Genomic DNA, 19,233 nt, shown 5'->3' with positions numbered 1-19,233 from the left:
TCTGCTTTTTAAAGAACACTTTTATTCTTTCCCATGATTTCATAATCTTCTTTATACCATTTCCCTTCCTTGGAAGTTCTACCCTTTGAAAATGGTGAATGTTGTCCTATTAAATTTAAATTAGGATGAAATGCCCAGTGCTCTCTAAAAGCCCGGGACAGATTCCAGGTCAGTATTCTTTAAGAATGTGTCACATTAACCTCCCCAGTAGCTAGTAATGTTGACAACAGTTTTTAAAAAAAAAACCTTATCATGGTCAAGGCACACATAAATTGTACAACTTTGGAAACACAGTTGGTAGAAGAGCTGCAAATTCATAGTGTAGCAACCTACAGGGTGTTTTAGAAAAGACAGCATTTTAAATACAACTCATGAATAAGCAAACAGCCCCGACCACCCAAATCAACTCCAAGTGTAAACACAGAGGGAATGTTTAGTTAAATTTTAGATGCCATTTGACTAGGAAAAAGGACTAAAACTTATCAGCTGAGATGAATTATGTCAATACTGGAAAAAAAGCAAAGCATCTGCAGAGAGCGGTCTTCAAGTAAAAGTTACACAAAGGGCTAACTGTTTATGCACCACAGATAAAATACACTCCACTACAAAGGGCTTGCCCATGCAAAAGATAACAGGAGAAATGCTTTAGAATTTGTGGGATATACATACATAACTTATTTGTGTATTTGCATGACTATACTTAAGGATTATCATGGGAAAGAAAGAGGCACATACACATACACTGGGAGAAGAAAATAAAGACAAAGCAGGCAGCTATTAATGTGTTTCCATCTACAAATGCTGGCACTGACCTGTTGAAGCCCACTTCCCCAGGGATGAGGCAGGGGTCTGGGGAGGTAGCCTGTTCATTATGGAAGGGGCTTGAAGAGAAGCCCAGGCATCTCATAATTTCTAACCCTGTGTCCTGTTTGTTTCATGGGAGGGTGTGGTCTTACGTATTAGCAAGTTTCTTTCAGCAAGGGACAACTTCTGCAACCTTAGGAGCCTAGGAACATGCCTGAAACACAACAGATGTCCAACAAACAGTGGTTTAACTAGACTAAATTAAATTCTCCCATTATCTTCTCTGTGTCCATCCTCCAAGTGGGCACAAAGTCAGCTCCAGAAAGCTGCTCAATTCACTGGAAAATGAACCATCTGACTCCACTGAGCTATTTCCAAATACTAAATATGTCAAAATCTCACAGGTTGAAATAACAAAATAGGTCAGAAGCTCATCTTTTCCATCTCTCCAACTATGTATCTATTTGTACATCACATTTACCGATAAAGATAGCTTCCTGATAATCACTTTATACACAACTGAGGTTTGTTGTTTGCATTTTGCATTAACACAGGGGCCCTGAGAGAATCTCCCATACCACTGGGCACTGGACACACCACACAAGTTCGGTATTCCCTCTCAACTAGTAGGCTGAAGGCAAGGCCAATAACAAAGAATTGCCTCCAGCTAATCCTTAGAAGCCCTCTGAAGCATCACCACCAGTGAAGCTGGTCAGCTGTTCAGTCCTACAGAGTAGAGATAAGCTGGGAGGAAAGAGAAACCAAAACAAGATGGCAAGAAGAAAAAGGCAAAGCAAGCTTCAAACCCGTCCACCCCAGCCCTTGAAACAATTCTTTTTCCTAAGGAGCTGAAAAATACTCAGGTTGGGTGCCCATTCATCCCTGTACTTCCTGGACAAAACATGACTTGGAAAAGGGCATTTACAAAGCATTTGTGAACTCATTGCTTTTTTTTCCTTTGTTCATAAAGTCACTAAGAGGAAAATACACCCTGAGATAGAGTCCGCAACTCAAATGAAGTTCAAAGTTGATTCAAACCTATGGGAAGTGTTGGGATTAGTTCTGAAGACTGGTGGGCAGCACCTGCCTCCCAGTACTTGCTGGACCTGCACATGACCATCTTCAGGGGGTGCAGAGCAACCAGGGGAGGCAAAAGGAGGGACATGGAAATAACTCACTGCTTTCTTCTTACCTTTCCCTAAATTTAGCTCACCAGAAGACCAAGTGCAAGTATAATGGCAAGATTTTAAAAATTAAAAAATAAAACCTCTGAATAATGTCTCCCACTGACTCCACAATTCCTGGGCCAGTCAAACAGAGAATCCTATCCTTGCTAGACTTCCATTATCGTTCTGTATATAAGCAACAGGCTGTGGATTCCAAAGAAGCCATCCGATAGAAACTTCTGTGGGTCAAATGGGTGAGAAGTGGTCTAAATCAATAGTGTTTACAAGTTCTAATTGTTTACTTACTGACATAAATTTACATAAAGCTACTTAATGAGGAAGGGTTTACGCAGCCTATGGTACTCTGTTATGTCACATTTTAGCTATCATGTCATAGCCTGGTTCGAAAGAAAGAATTGCTGGAAACTCATGGGCCAGGAATGAGCAGCCTATTAAGGTCTGAAAAGCTGTCATCCACCCTGAAAGGACTTGCGTCAGCCACTGAGGATATATTTTAAACCGCCTGTCCGCAAGAAAACTTTAATAACGCAGCCTTGCTCTAATGTCTTGTGAGAGGAGAGGCAATTTTACTTCTTCTATTAACCCAACGTGATTACAATGGCTTATTTCATGGAATATTAAGTTCAAATTCTGCTCCCTGGGAGGACAATAAAAAAAAAAAAAAAAGAAAGAAAGAAAGAAAAAAAGAGTGTGCTTATGACTTTGCCCGAAATAGCCATAGGACCACATCTCCTTGGTGCTTTTAATGCATCCAAGCAATAATCTACCATAATTCGCTAATGGTGAGATAAATTAGTGACCAAATAATAACCTGAAAAGATGACATCAAGATGGAAAGCAAATGTTTATCTTTTGCAAAGGACAGCATAACAAAGCTTATGGTAGACTCTCACCAGTCCCTGCTAAAAAAAAAAGAAAAAACAAGTCTTTAATGGATACCTCTGACGGTAGTTGTTTAATAGTGAGACTGTAGCCAGGCGAGCTAACAAAATAAATAATCACTCTGAAAAGCAACAAGCAGCTTCAGAGCCCCCTGAGCTAGATAAACGCTTAGGGAAATGAAACTTGGCTTCCTCCAGGAATTCCCAATGAGAGCCATTCCTTCAAAATTATTTCAAAGAGTAATTGCACTGATGAAAAATGGCAGGTCCGCCATAATGAGGGTCATCTAGGATTTTCCTCAGGTCCAAACGCAAGATTTTGTAGCCAACTTTGAAATCCATATTCTAATTTTTAATTGTAGATGAAGGACTTGTTGGAATTAAAACCATAATTACTTACCCAATAATCCTAAAAGCCGATAGGCATCTCTCAACCTGGTTCCCCAAAGCCATGACCAACACTTAATCTTAATGGCTTTCATTCTCCAGTATGGCTCCTGTCTAATCACACTCCACGTAAATAGGAGGAGATCCTTTCTTAATAGCAGGAGACCGGAAGCTCATTTTCCTTGGCTCTCTCTCTGCATGCCCTTTGAATAGTGCATGAGGGATAGAGATTGGACAGTTACCCTGAATAAACTTACTTATACCACTCATAGTATGAAACACTCTCTCTACCTGGGGCTTCCATTAACAATGTTAATTTCACGGAATGAAAGCCACAGCCTGTTTACCTAATCTCCTGGTAGTGGTGACCAAATTACCCAGCCCTGCACCAGCGCAGCCCATTTGAAAACAGACGGGTTTACCATCTATAAAACAAAATTCTTAAGTCTATAGAAAGTACAAGTAAAGAAAATCCTCTTAAGCAACTTATATGTGTTTCTTTGCCGTAAGTGGCATTTACTCAGGTAAAACCAGGCATAGGGAACTCAAACCAATGCCTCAGGAATGACACATTACCTTATGGACGTGATTTATCACTGTTTTCACTTTTTAGCAGGAAATGACACACTTACCTTTAACATTTTTACTTGAGAAATGCAAATGGTAAATGGGATTATAATCATAAGCCAATGAACCTAAGGAGCACTGAAAGTTAAGTATACACAGAAATGGTGTTGTGACTCTTAAAAAGGAAGAAAATTGCATATGAGTAAAATAATGCTTATTTTTACTCTCTCTTCAGAGGAGTTCCTTGTTTGTGGCCCACGCGACAAAATGATCTGATAAGAGGAGCAAGGCTAAATGGCAAACGGCAAACATCCCAACCTGATGTATTTCCTCAGCCCTGACCTTCAGATAAAAATCATACAGAAATCTGCAAAACCTCCAAATATGCAGCACCACAGGCTTCCAACATTTTCAGACACAACAGTCAGAAAGGGGGAAGAAAAACAACAACAGGTAAAAAAAGGAAAAAAAAACCCACATTGCTACTGAAAACCGTTAGCCTCCTTTTTAATATTTCAAGATTAAGGTCAGATGAACACAGCGGCTGCCTACGCCACTTCTTTCTCCATGTGTGAATGTGCATGTCCTGGCACGTGTGTGATACACATATGTGTGCACGTTGATCATTTTTATGTGTATGTGTACCTAATAGCAAGTGTGTGTGTAGTTTGTGTGAGATATATTACATACATACTGTGAGCATATTTAAAAAGAAAAAAAAGACTTCAAACGGTAAAAATTTATTGCACTGTGAAATTAGCTAAAATTATGACAACTGTAAGAAAAAAAATTATACGGGCAAAATTTGGGTCTGGTGGAAGAATTCTTTGATGTCTGGATTCCAATTTAACCCCCGACTGAGTTCTAAGAATCAAATGAACAAAGTATATCATACACCCCAAGTCTGCCTGTCAACGCTAGTCATCATTTTTTATTTTATTCTTTCCAGCTGCATGTATTTACAAGACTCTGTTCTGACATTTCCTCCCCTCAAAATGTACACACTCACTGCTACGGGCAGTTGCCAAATACATTTGTAAAACAGTTCAACCCTGTGTTTGTTTATTCATTAGGCATCTCTATCAGTCTCAATAAATATGTATCACTCTAATTTTTTACATTTGCTATTACATCAGACATTTGTATATCTGACTTTGAGTTTATGTTTGAGACAGTGAACCCACATTTTCAAACTACCTCCTCAAATACACACTGAAAATAAAATCAAGGTTTCACATGCAAAAATTCACCTATATGCTGCCTTCCTGTCTAGGATGGATTAAAAGAATTTTTTTTAAAGATGAGAATTAGAAGGATGGAGGTTTCAACACAACCCTGCACATACAGATCATATGGTTGTCCTAGCTGCATCTGTTCAGTGATCCTATGTAACTCTGAACATATCCCCACACAGGTGTTCTATACACAGAAGCTTGCCACCAGATAGAAGCTTCCACCAGTGGACGGTCATCTAGGCAGCCCACCAGAGAACAGTGAAGTCTGACACACTTGCCTACGCTGCATACAAAAACAACTTTACCCGGGTAGATGGCTGTTCAGTGAGCTAAGTCTCCGAATATTTTAATGCAGTTATAAATGTTTAAAATGTTAATAATAAATCTAGGTTGTTTAAAGAATATTTCCAAATAACATAAAATATTTAGGTTCCCCCACCCAACCCATAAAAAGATAAGATTTATCACAAAATGTTTGAGGAATAATCAGCCATTTTTGGCTAATATATTTTAATATTTATACACATGACACATGCTGAATATAAATGATACTTCGTGATTTCCCATAGTGTATGGAATTTATACAATTAACTGCAAGGTCCAATGGCTTGAAGGCACATAAGGTGCAAACACAGTTACAAGGTTTTGCTGATTATTGTTATAAATCTTATAAAGCATAAAGGCATTAAAGTATATTCTGTTTATACCATTCATTTTAAAATACAGCTTATGAAAATATTATTATTTCTTATTAAAAGATTTATATTTTTCTTGCTTTTTTCTTTTATGAGGTAAATTTATTTGCCAGCACTCAAAAAAATACTTTCTATTTTTCCACTTCCAAATATGTGTTTGAAATATACCCTGAGACTCAATATCAATTTTCTAGTTATTTCTCAAGGGTTATATTTGTTCATAATAATAGCAGCAAACATTCAAGCATTATTCGTTTGGTTTCTCCAAAGTGTTTAAATTTAAAAATAATCAAATAACAAAAGCATGATGAACCAAATTGCTTGCTTTACACACACATTATAGCCGTATACATATGTATGCACTTATGCATGTATATTTCTAGCACATCATTAATCATGGATGCCAAAATCGTGTTATCAATCCACCTACACTGAACATTAAATGTTTTAATATTCATATAAATTGCATCAAAAATATACATGTGATTTTGCTTTTTAAATTAAGAGACTTTGGCCCTTAATGGAGATATTTTTCACTGGGCCTTTCCATTCTTTCTTAGCCATATGTAATGTTTAAATATACTTGTAAATAAAAATCTGCAATAAATTCTACAACGTTTCCCCAAACTGTCCAGTATGTGAATTGTTTTAAAGGAGCTAAAGCCACAGCATATGAGATGTGAAATGGAAACATCCCGATGTCTACATGCATGATCCTGGGGTTGTCCACCCCTTAGGAAAAAGGCACTGGATTCTGCAGCTGCTTATCAAATCAGCTTTACGTTTCTGGAATGAGTTCCTGCTGCTGAGCCTGAATTTGTAGACTGTCATGGAAAAAAAAAAAAAATACCCTATAAGATTGATCTAGTTCAAAACAAAACCTCTGGAAAGACACGTAACTTTTTTCAAACCCACGTACACCTAGATAGCTTAAGGACATATTAACAATACAAATATCCGTGTGCATATAAACACATGCTAATATACGTAATATGTTTACTGGTGTTGAGACCACATACATATTACATGTCTTACCTAGGTCGTCAGTGATAAGATCTATATATGGGGTATACATTCATGTCTTATCAGTAACATTTATTCAATAATTTGTGTGTTTGCATCAGCCGAACTACATAATCACTTACCTTTCTTCTCTGCTTTTTGCTCTAGCAAGTTTGGCAATCAAAAGGAAGGAAATAAGTATAGAAACAGCTTCTTTCATCAACTACCCAACCAGGTATTTGGGGTAGAAATTCATTAGCAAGATTTTTTCCCCATTCATTTGTTAAACCAAAAAGCTGGAAAGAATTAGAACATACAGCGTTTCCTCTTACTTTTCTTTGCCATGAGAAACCAGCCCTAGAAAAGGTCCAGAATCAGCTTTGTTTCTTTTTTCAAACGGGCCTAATATCTTTTCTCAACCACCCGCATGCACACACGCATGCACACACACAAATGCACAAAACCCACCATGTGCATCCACGGTCCATATGAGGCTCCAAAACAGAGCTGTACCTTTGCAAGCACAACATCTTAAATACTGGAAGACAATTTGGCCTTACTAAAAATCTATGATCCGAGTGAGAAATCATGCTAAATACGAGTGCTGGTAACTTTATTTTTAATGATGACTTTTTACCAAAAAAAAAAAAAAAAAAAAACCAAGGTAGGGGAGATAGATCAGCAGGGTGAATGTAAAAATTGTTCATCTTAAATTTCTACAAACCCAAGTGTCAGGGTAAGCATGTATGGTGCATCAAGCATAACAAAATGAAAACGAGGTTTGGCGGGGAGGGGGGTCCCAGGCACTTGCTTCCTTGAATCCCTCTGAATACATTTCACAATTCATCAGTTTTTGTCTTTCCTGCCACGAATGAGGACAATCAGACCAGACACCCATTAGATTTTTCATGCAATTTTTTTTTCTTGTTCATGACATGTTGGCAGGGAGGATGGCAATTCTGAAATCTTACCAAATGAGAAAAATGTCAGAAGCTGAACTGACAGCTAGTGGTTACTATGGTGATAGGTGATATTGAAAAAAAAAAATAAAATAAAATAAGACTGAGTTAATTCAAAAGGAATCAAGTTGGGTATTTTTAAGCCAGTTGATACAGATGAAAACTTAATCCTGATATTGGGACATTATCTTTTCAAGCTAACAGCCAAAGACACCATTTAACTTAAATAATAACTAAATACACAGCTTATAATCTTGTGATTAAAAATAATGGAAAGAAACAGTATTGATAAATGGAAGTCAAACATTATTACTAAATGACTATCAGCGAAATACAGATTATATTCAGTGGAAAGAGGATTTTGTTTGGAGAGGAAAAAAATAGTTTTAGAAAAATATTTTTAAAACAGAACATAGTAACCCCATAGAAAAAAAGGACTGTAAAGGGTCAACCCAGATTCTGTTAAAACAAACAGAGACACACACAACCATATTTCTTTCTTCAAAGTTCATCTGAAAAAAAAAAAGAGAGAAGATCCATTTTGATTGTAATTGTCAATACATTCAATCTCTTTATTTTGAAAAGGTATTTACATAAGTAAATCCTCTTTATGAATTTTTTAAAGCAATCTATCTATTCTTCATATCACTTCTCTCTTTGGTTAAAACCCAGTTTAATGTTCTGACTGTTCTTCAGGGACCTTCATAATAAACAAAATAACAATAATAAAGCCCACCAAGGCATCTCTTTCTAACACCAAGCAATGATGACTTCCCCTAACTCAATCCATTACTGCTGTTATTTTTTAGGTTTAATGATTTAAAAGAAGTAAACAGAATAATACGAAAAAGTATTTATAATTAACCTCTCCCAAATATGAAAGTATTTGTCCTACATATGATATACATGAAAGCCAGAAAAGATGATTTAGAAAAGGGATAGGGAGAGGGAATGCTAAGCAATTAGATAATAAAGAAGACTCAAACTATGTCAGGGTTTTGATTAAGAACACATTGTGTCTGAAAATCTTTGACACAGAATAACTTTCTCAAGGCTCCTCTTCATACTGACACTAAAATGCTGTAAGTTAAGGGATTAATACTGAAAAGTGTACTTAGGAAGACCAGAGGCAGCTCTCATTTTGAAACAGTGTAGTCTGAAAATATTCCATGCTTGCATATTTTTTCCATATGCCACAATCCCAGATCGAGTCTATATTTTTTTCATTTGATATAGGGATATTAAATTATCTACTGTATCTTTCTTTTTTTAAATCAAATCTTTTGAGAGTTACAGGTAACTAGCGAAAACAAGATTCTTATTTATAACCTCAAGCTAGTATTTAATGCAAGGGGGAGGAGGGTGCATTATCAAGGAGGAAGCTCAGGGAAAAAAATTAAAGTCCTATTGGTTAGGGGAAGCTCTTTTCCACTGAACAGACTACAATGCCATCTACTGGGAAAGTGAAGTTCAACTTCACTTTAAACAGCAAGACTAGTTTAAAAGGCAGATTTAAATAGGGAGACATCCAGTCCTACACTCTACATTGCTAAAAAAAAAAGGTAAGAAAAAAATATATATTGTCACTGAGACATCAGTTCTTATTATAGATCATTTTGTTCGTCTGCAATCTCCTCCCAGCATTTTGCTTCTTAATTTACAGCTAAAAGCCTCTTTCTCAGCTCCTTCCAACTACTCTTGGGTAACAAGTTCCCAACACCCAGAAAAATAATCACCAACAGTGAGCGACCTTGGGGTTCTTTTCTGCAATCTCTAGCTTGTGATTTTTACAAGCAGTTTGTGTTAGAATCTTCTCTGCACAAGATTATTTTTATCCCTAGAAATCACAATGGGAAAAGGCAAGGGTTCTGCTGAGGAGGGAGTAAAGAAGAGAGGAGACACAGGGAGAGCCCTGACACCATAAGCAAAAAGTCTCTTTTTATATCCTCTTATACTATAGGAAATGCAGAATCTAAGATAGCTTTTAGAGAGCAAAAATCTGTCCAGGTTCTGCTGCCAGGTTTCTCACATTTCCACCAATGCATCCTTTGCTCGTGTGTGCATTCCTCTCTCATTCTGGCTGGCTTGCTCTGTGATTTTTTTAAAAGTGAGAAACAGAAAGGAGGCAGGGCCACCATTTCTCACTCTCCATGCAGAATTATTCAAGTTGAAGAAAGACATATTTAAGAAACAAGAACGGACTATCACCCCAGCTAAATAAGAATTTATTTCATAAGCACTATCAGAAACAGTATGCGCCTACCTAAGAGCTATTGCTAGTATATTCCAGTACGGGCATAGGCATGAATAAAGAGCAGACATTCTCACCCTCCACACTATTCACATTAGGGGGGCAGACACTTCTTTGTTTATGGGGGGGGGGGGCTGTCCTGTGCATTGTAGAGTGGTAAACAGCATCCCCAGCCTATATCCAAGAGACGCAAATGGCACCCTCACACACAGAGCTGTGACCATCAACAAGGTCTCCACACACTGCTATAGATCACCTCGGGAACAAAATCCTGTTCTGCCCATTGATAACTGTTGTAGGATACTAATTCCAGTCTTATATACATTAGTTCTCATGTGATTCATGTTGCATGAATTAATATTTTTTAAGATACAAGACATGAAGAAAAAAGCAGTAATCTCCACTTAAAAATTTATTTAACGTGAGGGCTAGTCAGGGCACCTGACCTTTCCACAGGGCTCCCCTGCAAGTTCTAGGGAAGGAGTTCTAGGAGGGAAGAGCTAGCTCAAGGATGGTAGCTGTGAAAAGGATATACCTCCAAAGAAGGGAAAAAATTGTCATCTTGATAACATATTCAGTCAACCAGAGGGTTCAGATGGACAATGGGGAGAGGAATGGGTAGTGTTTTATTCAATGTTTACATTAAGCAACTTCACCATTCAGAGTCAAAAAGTGAACTGAAAAATAGGTCACCTTTGAACACAAAGTCTTTTGCCTCCAAAATAGAAAATTTTAACAGGGAAGGTTTAAATTTCCAAATTAGGGACATAGCTTGAAACTATTTGCAGATTTTCTAAAACTGTTCATCTGTAAGAAAAGATGAGCTTGAGATAAAGTTAAGGGGAGAAAGTGGATTTGGGGCGGGGGCAGGGAAGACGCAGGTCTACATTCAAGAGGACTAATGAGGTTCAAGTTGTAGCCAAGTTCAGGCCTAGAACACTGTAGATCTATATTTACCTGAAACACTTATAACTAGGGATAACATCTTTTAAGTTCTATCCCAGGACATATGTGCAGGCTCCATTCAAATTTTTCCAATAGAACACTGAATAATTCTATAGTGACTAACAAACTGTACTAGATGTGCACTGTCTATTTCTGTTGCTTTTTACTGTCTAAGTTGGGTTGATGGGCAGTTTTCAATCAGATACTCATCTTTCTGTGGCATTCACACTGAAAAAATAAAATAAAAAACACCTGTCTTCTGCTTCTTGTGTTTATCAGCCCTTCAGTGATAATAAGCAAATGCAAAGAAAACAGATATTTAACATTTGACATTTTTTAATACTCTGAAATCTTGCTTTTCTCCTTGTTGCAAGAAAACGGTATGTGGGATTAAGAAGGAACTGAATGCAAAACAAAGTATATTCACTCTTCAAAACTACAGTCACTGGTACCACATTCTATAATACTGGTGGCTTTGTGAAGTGCTTCTTTCTTTAAATGAGCTGGACCACACATACTCACTCATTCAGAATAAGTCTATAGATGAACTGTCTCCGTATTTTTAAAGAAACTCAGCTTGTGCGGTCTGCTGATATCTCAGAGAAACAAGGAACTATTTTCACATCTCATTCACATAATGGATGGGACTACAGTGCAGAGCAGACAAGCCCCCTGGAAAGCGTTCTGTTTGTCACGACATGCAAGAAAATTCTCTTCTGTTTCTGCATTAAGTTTCCCAAATTAAGCTAGATCTCCAGGGCAGTATTCATGGATTACATTGCAATGGATCCAGGAAGGTTTACTGGTACCGATCATTTATTCATACACATACTTCCCATTCTGCCTACGATGGCCATAATTGTAAATTTCAGCATTCCGATATACTCTGGGTATTTGCTAGGATTCCTGCTACTGTGGTAGCTTAAAAAAAAATAAATAAATAAAAGCTGATCACTGCCTCTTAAGATTGTTCAGGAGTGTGTATCCAAAGGGTTTTGCTTCAGTTCCCTATAGATATTACCTGGGCAGTGTTCTGAAAGTCCCCCACACCTGGCAACCTGCCCCCATGGTTCCCTTCCAGACAGACCCTTCTCTTTGATTCCAAAGAGGGGCCATTGTGTACAAAACACTGGTGGAATCCAGCCTCTTTTAGACTCTTAACTTTTATCGTCAGTTGCTAAATTAGCTAATGATTAATTAGTTAATGTTTTCAGAGCACTTTGAAGATGAAAAGCACCGCCTAAGTGCTAAGTGTAAAACAGCATTAGTTATTCAACTCTGCAAAGACTAATTAGCTTTTAAAAAAATGTTCCCCCCCAAACTGATCAATAATGCTTCTGTATTATGGTAGAAATGTTTGTCCCACAGATCACTAAGACCCACCTCACGTTTTAAGGCTTTTATGCCCCGAGACACGAAGAAATCCTGACTGAGGTTTATTGCTTAGTAACCCCTTGGCTTTCAACGTGGCTGGAGTTGGGCTAGTGATGTCATCTATACAAAACACAGCATTTTTGCTGTCAAAAAAGCTTTAAAGGATTATTTAACAAAGCTAAAAGTAAAGAACTAAACTCTAGGAAAGTGGTACAGAAACATGATCAGTGAACTTATATTTAAGAAGAATTAAGCTTTTAAAGTTTTTTTTTTTCCTCCTCTAAAAAGCTCTTTAACGGTGGTTCTCCAGGTGGCCTCTGAATTTATTGTGAGATTTCACTTTGATGGCTATGAGTCCTCATGGGGACTATTATGTCAATAATTTCTACAGCAACATTTTATTCCAGGTACAGAAATGACTTAGAAGATAGAGTCAGGGTCTGGAAATTCCAGGATCCTACTTTAAATTGCCCATACCAACCACCACAGAATGAAAAAAGATAGCTTGCATCATTTTCCCCCTTTCCAGCCAGACTCTTAATGCACAGACCCTTTTGTAAGCTTCTTGGACAGTAACTCTCCCAAAAAAATCACTTGAAAAAGTTCAGTATTTTGTTTCTCCTGTCCACTTTCAGAGACTTAAATAATGTAAAATCAGTGGAAATCAAGGAAGCCTGAGGGCCATCTCTCCCTCTGGTACAAACACATACTTCCCCATATTGCCTACCAGTAGACCTTGATCATAAGCACTGGGGATTTGGGCTTTTTTTTTAAATGCCTGAGAGTATTGTTTTTGTCATATTAAGAAAATAATAGTCTTTCAGATTAGAAATACTAAATAATTTCTGTTAGCTTTAAGGTTGGCTTTGTCCTATGTGTCTGTCTGTTTCTGGAGGAAGGAAATTTCAAAATGATATTAAAATGCTGATTTTTGCAAACACCATTAATATTTCAGTTCCAAAATACACAGTTTTAGCTAATTGAGCCTTACACACATTAAAAACCATAGAGATAACTCAGCTCAGAAAATAAAAAGTTTAGCTAAACAAATTTCACACATCAAACATACATTCTTCCTGCATTCAGTTACTCCACGAATTAGTTTCGATGAAGCACAGACACTACAGCCCATTAGGCACATATATGTATATGTGTTCATGTATGCATTATGTAGTCATGTATATATACATAAAAATATATATATAATACGTACATGCCATCACACACATTGCACCCACATCAATCAAGCATTTGCTAAACAAAAAGAAAACAGAGGCATGTGTTCAAATTCCCCAGACCTTAAGGTTTGGTATCAATATCAATGTCAGCCTTCTTACGTACACCTAAATATATCCACAAAAAAGCATAGTAAAATCCACTTGAAAATGAAAAAAGGATTGGGTATAAAGTGTGGCCAGCTACTAAGGGATTTCTTTGCAATTTCCTAAGTGAATATAAAAGAGCAGACACCTGAAATAATTTGCAAATCGCTGTAACCCAGACCCAAAGAAACATAAAATATAAGCAGTTTGGAAGGAAAAGGTGGTCAAGTCAAGCACAGCTGTTCCTTCCAAGGTCTCTGTAAGGAAGTGGGATGCTAAATATAGGAAAAGAGAAGAGGGCAAACTAGAGAAAAGGTATGATTTTGACTGGAAGGAGAACTTCCTTTGGAAATTTCAAGGATTATTTAAAATTCTTATCTAAATCAAGTTCCCTTCTGAATTTCTTTTTCTTATAATTGAACAAGTGTTAAACTGTATCAGGCTGTCACAGCTGTTCCAATACATGAACCGCACTTATAGTAACAGCTTTCGTTACACATTTCTGTGGAGTGGTTTCCAGCCCACTGCGATCAGAGCTTGCATATTTTTATACTACTTGCATATTGAAAATAAACTCAACATTTTAGATTATTTTTCTCATAGTGCATCTGGTATCTATGGTTTCCAAAAGACAAAGAGGCAATTGTGATTTCATACCTACTGATATGAATATACCTTGTTTTATTTTTGTATATTATTCTCAGTGTTTTGCATCCAAAAAAAGAAAAGAAAAGAAAAGAAAAAAGAATACTTATGTTGGGTCAAATAGAGAAGTCCCGAAAAACTGCAGCTAGCTTAACCAGGTCATTATCCATGGGCCAAATGCTAATGCAATTTTTTTCCACATTCAGAATATCTTTTAGATGACATATCAAATATCCAAATAGTATATGGGTTTTAAGGCCATGCCATGTTACTTGGTCAGAGGCGCTAAAGAAAGAAACATGAAAAAATCAACACAGTCGAGACTTTTAATTAAAATTGTTTGTTTCAGATTCAAAAGCACTTGTTCGTTCAGCCCTGAGTAACAGTGATGTTTCCAACCCCAGGTGACTGCTCCCAAGATGACCACAGACCACGACTTCAAATGTTGCTTGGTGAAATAGTCCAGTATTTGCAATACACAAATTCTGAAATGCCTTTATTTAAACTAAAATAAACACACACTTCAGAAACAGTATACGAAGAATAATCATCTTTCTGCCTAAGTAAAAATAACTGTATTTGCCTGAATAGTTTTTGAATTAAATATCCACATGCTATTGTTTCAGAAACTATAAAAGAAACGATAGCCATCTGTTGCTTATTGTCCTTTTTCCAGAATTAGATCTTAATTAGCTGCAAATGCCTTATCTTCTCCCAATTACTGCAGTACACACGTTGTCTAAATTTTGCCTCTTGTTGTGCAACCCTCTAAATTAGTAGATTCAAAATTAGCCAGTTATAGCAATGCTTCTCACTTTAAATTTTAATAATAAACAGAGACATCTCCTTTCTTTTTTTCCCCCCCTAAACCCTCCCTCTTTTCTGAAAACTGAAGGCTGCTGCTGAAAGGATTGAAAATCTGGAAAGAGTTTGGGGTGGACTGGCCAACCCCCTTTCATTTCCTTCAGATGTTTACAATCTAGCACCTTTCTGAAGACAAAGATGGGAAAAAAGCTATTTTTCCCTTTGACTGAAGGGTGAGACAGGGGGGTATTAAAAACTGATCAATGTAATTTTTTTCTCAGAAGTATTTGCACATCTGTGAAATAATGTAATTTATAAAAAAAATCTTTTTATATGACATTCATGATTATAGCCTGATCTGGAGAATTATTCAAATATAAAATTAAATGTTCAAAAACGCGCTATGCTGTGGATGGCTGAGCTTATGCCAGCTGTGCATCAAACTTATATAATTTTATTAAAAGTGTAAAAGTGAGCCTTTCTAGGTCTCGCTGATCTCTGAACAGGGCAGGCAGTGTTTTTAAAGAAAGTGTGATGATCTACTTCTTTTTGTTTGTTTCATTTTCCTTCGACAAGCCTGCCAGGGTCTACAAATGTTCTACCACACTCTTCAAAAACAGTAACAACAACAACAACAACAAAACAGTGGTGGGGGAGGGCTACTGGGTAATAATGGAAATGTTCTGTGAAACAGATTGAATTTTATTATTGCAAAAAAATCTGCGACTTAAAGGAAGGTTACAAACATTTAAAGTAAATTCTTCTGTTGGGGTGAAATTGCTTGAGATATAATATGAACCATCTGTAATTTACCTGGGCTGCCCTATTAAACAGGCACAGCTACTTTCACTCCCAGACCCATTTGCCCGCTCCCATTCAAAAACATTAAGTACCCCCAACTGACTAAGGGAAATCTGCCCTCCAAATGCAGAGTTTTACAAAAACAAACTTTCCCTGACCAAGTGTTAGAGCAAAGTTTTCATCCCTATTTACATGGCTTTGCATTGTCAGCTGGAAACACAACTGCCTCTAAGGGAGGAATTCAATGAAATATCTGTCAAATTCATATTCTTCCTGTTTCTTACACAATCAATTCGAGGTTAACAAATAGTCGAGATAGTTAAAATAACTGGAGCCCAGAAAATAAAAGACTAATAAAGCTCTTTGAAGTCACAGACTGAAACTCACACCTCAAGTTCTGACCCCTTCCCACATCTCCTCTATTTTTTAGCAAAATGGATTTCTAAAGCATTTCTTGTGAATTAAAGGTTTCAAAATGGACCAGAATTCATTTATGGATTAATATTATCAAATGTTAAGAAGAAAGAAAACTGCAATTCTTGATTTTATGGCACAAATTAGTAGCCAGACGATCTCAAAAAACAACGCTCACATGAGGAAGAAAGGGATTTGCAGTTGCTGTTTTTAAAAACAAGAGCAAAATAAGGGCAAAGATATTGTTTCTGCTGCCTAAGACAGACGGACTTTAATAACACTTAACAGAATGATGCACATAATGATCTCAGAAAGCACTTCTTATGCCTCATCCATCATGCCGAGGAGAAAATGAAGCCTTCGACAGCATTAGGAATTATTCTAGATCTTGTCAGTAATTCGCAGCTCCTCCGTAGTATCACAACACAAATGTGCGTGTGTGAGACACTGACCATTAATCTAGGAGTTTTTCTACTCACAACAGCGTGCCGAGAATGTATCAATTGTTTCATGGAGAAATGGCACATCTGAAGCCACACTAAATAAAACAAGAAAAACCAGGGAGATGTATGGATAGATAAACAAACAGTGTGTTAAGGAATGAAAATGTTTTCTATCACTATGAGAGAAATCAAAGCAATGTCCCCAGTGCATGGGCTAGGTGAACTGCAAACTATAAATGCCTGGGCTCAAGAGCCGGACTCTCCATGATTAAAAGTTTCTATAAAACTGCAACATACTGTCAGCATCCTTAAATAATAAGCCTGGATGTAATGAGGAAATGTTGGGTTTCTTTTCTCTCCAGAAGAAAGATGCAAAAGGATCCACTTTCTGTCCTTCAGGCAGAAAATCCAAGTGAGCACCTAGGCTGTTTCACTCACTTTAAAGTTCTCATGGGGTACAAAAAAAATGGAGTGGGGCATCCCGAAGATGATAAAATAACCACCTTATTCACACATATCTCTAGCTTCGACAGTAAGTCAGTGGCGAAACAAATTTGAACTCTCAACCCTCACAATAAAACAAACAACAGACTTTGGCAACGTCTTCCACAAAATAAGCTCTGTTCTTAAGAGTATGATGAGTATTCTAAAATCGACTCTGCTCCAGAGAAAAAGGTTTATAAATATTTGCAAAACAAACTCTTAAAACATTCCTCTGAGTCCACTCCAAATCAATTTCTGCACATGCACTGTAAAGATAAAAGTTGACTGGATGTCTGGTTTATGATAAATTAAGATGGTTTAACTTCAAGGAATCATATACCCCACACAGATGTCTTTCTGTGAAGTTTTGTGAGCTACTCAACAACCAAAAAAAGCAGGCGCTTGTCAAATGGAAGAAAACGAGTGCTTCTTCAGAGTGGCTTGGTGGGAGCAGGGAAGGAAGGGCAACAACAAGTACACAGGTGAGAAAAATGTAAATACAAACTAACAATAATAATCACTACGTTTAAAGAAGGAGAATGCAGGTTTCTCCTTAACAATTACCTTTAGTATATCAGAGAACTAAAAACAGGCCAAACCCACTTAGAAATTGGGGTGAAGTCTCAAGAGTTCATTTCATGTTTATTACTCAAAATATGAAAGGTTTTATTAACAAACAAAAAACCATTCTGCCCCTTTGAAAGGATGGACAAATTTCAAGAGAACACTAAGGTGCTTCACAGACACTTCAGGTGAGATACTTTACCCACCGCCCCCAAAGCCCTAGCTCAGAAAAGCAGTATATGATTCACAGGTAACAAATTCAAGGGCAGGATAAAAACAGAGCTCCCAGGAAGTGAACACTGACTGGTTCCCTCCCTCCCCATCTGCATCAGCCTACCTTCCCTGGCCTCCCTTCCCTCACTCCCCACCAAAAGCTATAAAGCAGAAATGTCACTGAGAGCATCACCATGGTCTGGCAATGGACAGATATTTATACTGAATAATGCTCACGTCAGGAATGAGTAAAACCAGGTTTAAAATTGAGGTTTTCACAAAATAATGAAGAGGAAATGTCATGCTAGCAGCAGTAACAGCATAAATTGTGCTTATTCACTCATTATCCTTTCCCCTCCCCTACCCCCATGGAAACATCATTTTTATTTTTCAAATCTACATGCATCCAGGAGAGCATGGCTTTTACCATAGTTGCTGCTCTCTCAAAGCCAAGGACTAAACACAAGGATGATTTTTTAAAAAGATGAAAAAATAAAAAATAAAAAATAAAAGCATGGCCATGGGAACGCGTTTCCTTCCCGATTTCAATTTCAAGGGGTAAACAGGATTCCCCACACAAAATTATCTGGAGTTTAACTTTTACTTTCTCTAATTGAACTGCAGAGAGAATGACAGCTAAAAAGGTCACCTGCTCAACAGTAAAAAACACCGCTCCTCTCTGCAAAGGAGGAGTCCGAGGAAGGACCAGAAAAGTGTTTACATTTTAATCGTTCAGAGGCCAGTCCTGAAAAGAATCACAAAAGAATACTCAAGAAGATATATCTGCGGCAGCTTTCGGAGGAAGTGTCAGAGCCAGAGAAGGCAACGTGGGGGTTAATTGTAACTACAGACAATTCAGTGGTGACTGGGTGCTGGAGGTCTAGTTAAGGTACGGACAGATTTCAGGAAAAAAAAGAAAATAAAAATAAAACAAAAAATAACAATAATAACAACAAAAACAAAATCCTCAATAACCGTAAGGATCCCTGACCCCTCTACCAAATAAAAAAAAAAAAAAAAAAAAAAAAAAAGTCCTATAAACCTCTGCTGTCTGGCAGCAAGCCTGCATACTCTCTAGCACTGAGATAAAGACCCAATCTGCTCATCAAACACCTCCAGGCTCCTCCATCTAATAGGAACAAATTGGCAATGACTGCCCAAGCTAGTAACACAGGCCTACTGATTTGTAGATTGATACAGATGCCTAATGATCCCCTTGGGCAGATCAATAGGAACAATCCTCATCCCTGCCTTTCT

The 19,233-nt window shown here is 37.3% G+C and overlaps 1 protein-coding gene across 1 annotated transcript in view; it reads right to left on the bottom strand.

Annotated features, from left to right (window-relative positions):
• Positions 1 to 19,233, bottom strand: part of LOC116579026 (basic proline-rich protein-like) — an 822,180-nt gene that overhangs the window by 741,428 nt on the left and 61,519 nt on the right. The window lies entirely within an intron of this gene.

The sequence above is a fragment of the Mustela erminea genome, chromosome 19, assembly GCF_009829155.1.
Source record: "Mustela erminea isolate mMusErm1 chromosome 19, mMusErm1.Pri, whole genome shotgun sequence".
NCBI classification, from domain to species: Eukaryota; Metazoa; Chordata; class Mammalia; order Carnivora; family Mustelidae; genus Mustela; species Mustela erminea.
Note: the sequence above shows the minus strand (reverse complement) of the source record. Positions and strands in the feature narration are given on the sequence as shown.